Here is an 8,380-nt window from a genome sequence, read left to right as displayed (position 1 = left end):
GGCTTATTCAGAGACCAGTTAGATAGTAATTGTTAAGAGATGCCTACTCCAGCTGTACTTACAAGATTACCAGTTGTCTTCACAAATTAAATATGTCTGTTTTTCTGCCTTTTTAAATGAATGCAAGCATCTCATACCATCGCAGGAAAAGCAGCATTTGATAAAATGTAGCCTGAAGCCAGGAGTTACTAAAACCAACACACATCACACCCAAGATCCCTGGGAATGTAGAAAATGTAACTTGTGTTTCTTCAAAAGAAAGATTTTTGAAAAGTGTCCATAAAGTAGCTGTTTCCATTTTAGATATGGACAATGATCCAGGGTTTAGACTGAGGCCATGTCTACACTTACAGCGGATCAACGCTGCTGCGGTCAATGCAGCAAGGGTCAATTTAGCGGATCTAGTGCTCTCCGGTCGACTCCGGTACTCCACCGGAACAAGAGGAATAAGGTACGTTGAAGGGAGAGTGGCTCCCATTGACGCAGCACTGTGTAGACACCGCAGTAAGTCAACCTAAGCTACGTCAACTCCAGCTACATTATTCAAGTAGCTGGAATAGCGTAACTTAGTTCAACTTACCCCAGTAGCATAGACAAGGTCTCAGTGCAGAACAACCTGGAGAGATTTTTGTTTTCTTATCCTCTTGGCATCTCAGCTAAAGTTAGGAGAAATAAATTATATGAATATTAGTATAATGGACATGGATGTTGAGAGGGCCAAGAAGGAACATTAGCAAACAGATGTATGGATAAATCCTGGCCACTTTAGTCATGTGAGTATTGGCATGGACATCACTGGAAATTCTTGTATAAGACAAGCAGGACTGGGTCCAGAAGTCAGAGAAAGTAACACAAATAAAGTACCTCATAAATGTTTATAGGCAAATGAGCCGGTTGATATTTTGGGTACTTGACACCTGTTTGTGAACTGTTGGATACCGATATTTAGGATGTCATTCTACCCTTCAGATTTGGTACTTTGACAAAGGACATCAAAGCACCAGATAATGCTAGTTAGCCAATGCTCTGATGCTATTTGTGGAATCAGGTTTATTTAAGTTAGTTGTACTAATGGAATAGGGATGACACCATGGCATTTACTCTTCCTTCCTCTGCCTGACTGAAATGCCTGCTGATTAGTAATACTTTTAATCCAAAAATTTTGAAAATGGCTGCTAATTTTGAGTACTTCAATTTTTGGGAGCTGCCTAATTGTCTCTATCTGGGCACCAAAATCAGAGGCATGCTAGTTCAGTGAACACTCTATTCGTGACGTCGAAAATTTTGTTCATAGAGAATACTCAGCCATAAAGCGGAAAAAATACATGAATAGGCTTCACTTGGAGGAATGTATATTATCATTGCTGGGTTTAGTTACAGCAGCATACCATTACTGGGCCATGCTCACTAGCACAATGTAGTTGCCAGTAGAAATTTACAGGTGGGTCTGATGCTGACTGGAGCTGGATGATGAGTGCAAAGTAATTTTGTTTAATTTAATTGAAAATGAATGTGGTTTGACTGTGTTCTTGTACCTTTAAACTTCACAATTCGCAGATATTTTGGAAGACATGTTTACTGATAGGAATATTAATAGAAAATCAATTTTTAAGCAGATACTGGAGTATTTGCACCATAAATCTGATTCTTACACTCATTTAGTCATGGAACAGAAGTATAATTTAGGTTTGTGTGTCACAGAGCCACAGGATCTGTGCTATGCCCTGGCTTTTAAACAGCTCCTTAGAGGAAGCAATTCAGTGTGCCAGACTGCCAAGTTGTCCCACTTTTCCATAACAGTAGACTATCCTGCCTCAATGCCTCGAGCCTGTGCCTCTGGTCTGCAGTACACCATGAGCTCTGCCCAACAAGTCCAACTGAGTTAGATTCCTGTTAAGAGATTTTCACCCTTTGCAGGGACCAATGCAAGTCAGCAAGTATTTTCAGTAACATCAGGCAGCCTTTTCAAAACAGACTAGAGTTTATTAGTTCACTGGAATGCAGCAGTGAAAGTTCTCAGGTTAGCATAGAAAAGCAGAGGTTAAGACATGGTCCCTACAGGCCAAAGCCAGGACTCCCTCAAGCTATGCTGCTATAGGAACCATCTTGGTTTCCTTTCTCTCTGTCTCTGTCAGTCCCAGGAAAGCACTTCTGTTTCTCTTAAAAGGCCAGCTGTTATCCTAGCTTCCTGTTACCTCTCAGTCTATAGTTGTCCTCCTGCAGGACCCCTGCTGAGTTCACGTTCCGCCTGCTGGAGTTACCCATTGTTAAGTGTCAGTTGTTTAATCCTTTGGGTTCCCATTGTCTTTCTGGATCCTACTTCAATATGGGTTGGTTTCAACCGGTCCTTAATGACCCAGTCACACCACCCCAGAGAGTTTTGTAACGCAAACACCTCATGTATCCCGCTTTGCCCCAGAAGCAGCATTTTAACTCTTCTGCACCCACTGGGTAACCATTCCAAATCAAATAAATCATTGTTATGCATATCATTCAAAAAATATTCTAGAAAATTCCCACTTTGTCATGTGCCCAACCGAAACTGCTGTAATTTTGAATTTCAAATATCAAGCACAACAAACTGCTTGTAAACAATCTGCAGTGCAAAATTCATTAATACAGAGTGAAAGTCATCCCAGTATAGAGGGTCAGCCCAGATTGTAGGTGGGAATTTAGTGGTATATAGGCCTTCTGCTATAGGGCTTCAACACAGGGTTGAGTTTCATCCTTAAAAGTATTAGATAAATATGTCTGAATAATCTGTATATTTGAGAGTTGTTCTGTAAGTTTGGACACTGTGCAAAGAAGAAAAAAAAAGTAATACCTGTTGAATAAATTATTCACCCAGCTCCAGTATTCTTTCACTGCTGTTTGACATTACATCAGGCAGAAGCTTGGAACACCAAAAATAGTTTTCATGCATAAAGGGATGCTTTAAAATTACAGAGCAGCTAAGCAACAAAAAAATACACAGTTCGTACCAGGCTTCAGCTGCTTGTTTGATGCTCCAGCCAAAAATGACTTATTTATTCAAAATGAAATACTGTAGGCGGTTAATCCTGAAACCACCAGGGATCCTGAACAATATGGCAGCACAAGGCAGACACAGCAGAGTGGGAACATCTGTTGCCATGTCAACCTTTTAATTTAAAGCTACAGCAGAGCAAAAGCTATCACATATTAATTATGAGTTCCCACAATGGTAATATTGTTTATGGCACTGTCTTTTGCTCATGTGGAGGAGTGTTTGGGACCTGAAACACCCATCAGAAACCAAAGAGGTGCCGGAGCCTGCCCCCGCACCCCTCCTGCATCCCAATCCCCTGCCCTGAGCCCCCTGCTGCACCCTGAACCCCTCCTGGAAATGGGGGCAGGGAAGGGGTGGGGCAGGGGCAGGGCCTCATGGAAGGGGTGGAGTGGGGGCAGGGCCGGGGCAGCGGGGGGTGTGGTGCCAGTGATGCGGTCCTCGGGCCAATGTACTAATCCTCACGTGGCCCTCGTGGTCATTTGAGTTTGAGACCCCTGGTCTAACTGAATTAAAAAAAAATTATAATATTCAGATAGGTTTTGCTTTTTACTCACCTCCCTCTCATAATTGTCTGAGCTTAGGGAGAAATCTGGAAGACTTGGGAATGCTTTAGGGTTCATTAAGGATCTGATTGTCAGAAGTGCAGAGCATACACAACTCCTGTTCCCATGAATGCGAGCAGTGGGTGCTCAGCAACTCTGAAAATCATGGCTAAACACTCTTCTGTACTTTTGAAAACAAGAAGAATAGAGGAATCTACATGTTCTCATTTAGGCATGTCTTTGATCGGACTGTTCTTATGTTAACAAGCTGTTATTATGCTCCCATATAAATATGTCATTCTTCTTTTAGAATTGCTTTTACAAGACACAGATGGAATCGTGCATTAAAATATTGTGGAAGAACTTAGCCCAAATGCAAAATTAATGTTTGAATAGGGTCTAAAAGGTCTTAGTATAAGCCCTTGAAAATGTTTATATTACTGTAGACACAGTATTGAAATATAGCATGGTTAAGTGGATAGGATGCTGGACTGGAACTGGGGAGACCTGACTTATCTTCTTGGCTCTGGTCTGCTGTGTGACCTTGGGCAAGTCACTTCACCTCTTGGGGTCTCTGTTTCCCTCCCACCTTTTGTCTATTTAGATTGCAAGCTCTTTGGGGGCAAGAACTGTCTTACTATGTATTGGCACAGCTCCTAGCACAACAATTTGCGGACTGTGGATGCTACTTTAATCTAAACAGTTGTAATTTATACGTACAATTATAGCTCAAATCCTATCAAAATACCCACTTCTGAAATGATTCCTACAAAAATCACCCAGAAATTAAATGCTAGGCTGAGCAGAGTTGGGGAACAATTTAATTTTATAAATAAAATCCAGTTTATTAGGGTTCGGACCCATCAAGCTGTACATATTGCTAACCCATGTAAATGTATAATCTTCTTACTGGTACCCTCAGCCTCCCTCCATCCCTTCCCTGCTAATATTTGTTACACAACTTTGTTATATCGTGATTCAAATTGGAATGTAAATTCTTACTTTGTTTGTATGCTATCTAGCACAATAGGGGCCTGATCCTGATTGTGTTTTTGGGGACTACTACAATATAAATAGTAATAACAAGGGCATGCTTATATTGAGTGAGGAAAACACATCTTCATGCCACATAGCTCTGAAGATCAGAATAATTGGGCTCTGCTTCCCAGACTCTTTAAAAGATAGGAGGCCAAATCTTTTGCTAGTTGGAACTGGATCAGCTATATTAACTTCAACTGAGTGTGCCAATTTTTGTCAGCAGAGAAGTTGGCCCATGGGGTCTTTCACCATGAACATTCATATTGCAGCTCTGAAATCTTCAGGAGATTTTCCTATTGCTTGGCAAGTACCTACTCTGTGGTGTCTGGAGTAGCCATGACTCTATAGCAGTAGTGCGTTCCTTTTTATTTTGTTTGTTAGTGATCCCCAGTTTTCATTTTCTTTCATTTCAAATGAATAGAAATACATTCTAAGGTTAGAATCTTTTAAAAAGGCCTAGTGTGCACTGCAGCTTTCAGAAAATCAGCCATTTGAATCAGAGCTATACTATTTTATTAGTTTCAAACCTGAAAGTACTTAAAAAAAGCTGTAACAAACAAGGCTACTTTTTTCATTCCAAGTTTGGTATCAAAATCAGCTTCTCCACAAACCACAGGAACCTCACCTAATTTGCTTCATGAATCACTACGGCTTACCTTGTGCTCGGCTTTGGCTTGTGAAATTCTTCACCAGTGAAGGCAGACTACTGAAGATATGGTTCACCACAAAAGTCATTGGCCTCCTAAAGCTTGTAAAGGACCCAAGTCAAGCATCAAGCTATCATCCCATATCATAATTGTTGATGTGTTTCAAGGCACTGGAGCGTTTGGTCCTACAGTGCATATTTCCTGACTGGAGAGAATTTTGAGCCCTGACCAAGCGGAATTTTGCCGAGGCCGTAGCACATGTGACCAAGTACTCATGCTGACCACATTTGTTGAAAATGGCTTCCAAAGAAACTTGAACATAGGTGCTGTTTTCATCAATCTAACAGTGGCATACGATACGGTATGACACACTGGCCTGCTTGTGAAGGTATCGCGGGTCCCGCTACCCTGGGTCACAGGTGTCGTAGAACTGCTCCTCCATGATAGGCAGCTCAGAATCATATGGGGGAGAAGACAAATGCTTGGAGAGGACAGAACAATGGTTTACCCCAGGGCTCTCTGCTTTCTCCAAACCTGTTCAACCTTTACATCAATGACCTGCCAACTACGGTGTTACGAAAGTTCATTTACGCAGACGACATCTGTTGCAGTACCCCAGCCCGGACGTTTCACGAGCTTGATGCCACCTTAAACTGGGACTTGGTAAAGTTAGCTGACGACTGTAAGACTTGGTACCTCCAGCCAAGCATCATAAAAACAGACTCCAGTTTGTTCCATCTTCACCACGCCAGTGCAACCCAAGAACTGAATGTTATTCTGAATGGTCAGAAGAGGAAGCATGAAGTAGAACCGGTCTATCTATGTGTGACCTTAGACCACACACCGAGTTACCATGCCCACCTGAAGAAGATAGCACCTAAAATTAAGACATGTAACAATCTTCTTAGCAAACTGGCAGGTTTGTCATGGGGTATCCGTGCTCCAACTTTGTGGACATCAGCTCTTGCCACCTCATATTCGGTGGCGAAGTACTGCGCACCAGTATGGAGCTGATCGTCACACATCAAACTGGTGTGGGTACGCAGTTACATGCCGCCATGCACATCATCTCTGGCATCCTGCATCCAACTCCACTTCTATGGCTTCCAGTTCTGAGCAATATTGCTCCTCCTCATATCAGATGAGAGGTTGCCACTGGCAAGTTACTGGAGAAAGTACGCACCAACCAAAGCCTGCCACTGCCAATGACCTTTTTAAACCACCAGCATGTTTGCTGTCACATCACCCATTATGGTCTCACCTGCCACGCCAGGATGTTCGGGCAGAAACACTTTGGTGAGAGAAATGGATATCTGTTATAATCCCCAACCAGTCCCTTGCCGCTGACCCCACAATTTCCCCGCCTGGTTTTGACCTGCCCCGTCGCCAGTGGTTCCTGTTGAACAGGTTCCAGATGGGGCAAGGTTTCTGTGCAGCTAACCAGTATTGTTGGGACTTTCGTGACAGCCCTTCGTGCAGCTGTGACGCAACACAGATGATGACGCACAGTGTCAATGAATACCTGCTGACCAGGTTCAGTGGTGGCCTAGAAGAACTACATCACACCACTGAAGATGCCATTGCTTGCCTAGATGACTGTGCACACGCTAAATAAATAAATAACCTTGTATTAGCCACTTCCCTGAAAGTTGTTACAATCTTTACAAGTTTTTGAACCTTGCAGAATCCTTTTGGTATGGCAGTGCTTAGAGAGAGAAGAGAAGTACAACAATTAAAAAAAATCCTTCTATTTATTTAGAAAAGTATTTTTGGCCTTATTGCCAAAGCAACGGGGATTTTACGTCAATAAAAGACATTACAAATCAACAGGAACTAAACTAAAAAATCTATTGTGTGTAGGTGGATAATACAAAATGGTTAGTGTGTGTGTGGAATGTATTCAGAAACTTGTAGCAGGCACACTCAGCACCAAACAGAATCTAGCACTATGTAGCCTACAGGTAAAGTGCCATCAAAGAATTAAGACACATGACACTCATTTTATTTTATTTGCTTTTTTACGGCATGATTCACCATAGTATCTGTTCATCTCACATACGTCAATAAATTTACCTTCACAACATCCTCCATAGGTAAGGAGGTATTATTGTCCCCATTTTACTGACAAGGAGTTGAGGCACAGAGACTGTAAGCTGTTTTGGGGCTGTCTTTTTGTTATGTGTTTGTACAGATTCAAGCCTTGGGGCCTGATGCATGATTAGGGTCACTAGGCACAACTGCAATATAAATAATAATAAATATAAAGTGACTTGCCCAAACTCCCACTGAGTCTGTGACTGAGTCAGGAACAACAACTAGGATATCCAGTGCCTTAGTCACAAGACCAGCCTTTCCACTGGGTTGGTATTTGTAAGGCCAATCATAGCACACAGAGAAGATGGAGGAGGTTATATCATTCATTGGCCCAACTTCTGTGGTGACCTGATGGAGAGCTCTGTGTAAGCTTGAAAGCTTGTCTCTCTCACCAACAGAATTTGGTCCAATAAAAGATATTACCTCACTCATATTGTTTCTCTAATATTCTGGGACCCAAATGGTTACGATAATACTGCATACAATAATGTAAATTGCATACAGAACATGGTCCCCATAGTAGTCTCTTCTTCCGACCGCTCCTTAGCCACCATCCAAAGCTTATCCCAAGTGGAGGGATCTTTAAAAAAGCTTCAAAAACACCCCAGAGAAGGGGGAGGTAGTTAGCCCAGATCCAAAACCATCCTTCTTCCTATTTAGAACTAATATTTTGTGTCTTATGGCCCAAGCAGCACTGAGGTGCAGCAGATTCACAGCCTTGAGAGCAATTATATGTCAGCAGGTCCAGACTCTGTAAACTGTTTTGTGGGGCTGGGAGATTTTGTGGGGCTGTTGGTTTAGTGGGAAAAGGGGGTAATAGATGAGAACACATCCTCAGCCTTAGGCAACAGTGACATCAAAGCACACACTTCATAATAGATCAGTGGACATTGCCCTTGTGCCCTCAGGCTCCAATGCTTCCCATTCAAACATCAGCAGAAAGAGTGGGAGAAACCTCAGGGCCCCAGTATCCTCCCAGCCCCTGCATAGGGCAGGCACTCAGCAGCCCAGGGAGAGGGGGTCTTCTGTAC

The sequence above is a fragment of the Dermochelys coriacea genome, chromosome 8 (genome assembly GCF_009764565.3).
Source record: "Dermochelys coriacea isolate rDerCor1 chromosome 8, rDerCor1.pri.v4, whole genome shotgun sequence".
In the NCBI taxonomy this organism is placed as follows: domain Eukaryota; kingdom Metazoa; phylum Chordata; order Testudines; family Dermochelyidae; genus Dermochelys; species Dermochelys coriacea.
This window is presented reverse-complemented; position numbering follows the sequence as displayed.